Genomic DNA, 284 nt, shown 5'->3' on the forward strand with positions numbered 1-284 from the left:
AAATTTTTCCCCTGCCGATGGGCCAAAGCCCACAGCCCAAAGGCCGGGAGCTGGGTTTGTGCTCGGCCAGACACGGCCCCACCTGCCCCTGGCCGCAGCCGCCCGATCCCCCCCTCCGGGCATTTTCCATGTTCCCCATCCCACAGATACTTCCCAGGAGGGTTCCTGAGGCCAGCAGAAACCTCGGGGATGCCCCAGCACAAGCTGGTTTTTCCATTTTCATGTTACATATTTATTTATTTTAATTCTCCTGAAGGAGCACTGGCTGCCTCTCTCTCCCTCCC

This window comes from Pterocles gutturalis, unplaced genomic scaffold (assembly GCF_000699245.1).
Source record: "Pterocles gutturalis isolate BGI_N339 unplaced genomic scaffold, ASM69924v1 scaffold16942, whole genome shotgun sequence".
Taxonomy (NCBI): Eukaryota; Metazoa; Chordata; class Aves; order Pterocliformes; family Pteroclidae; genus Pterocles; species Pterocles gutturalis.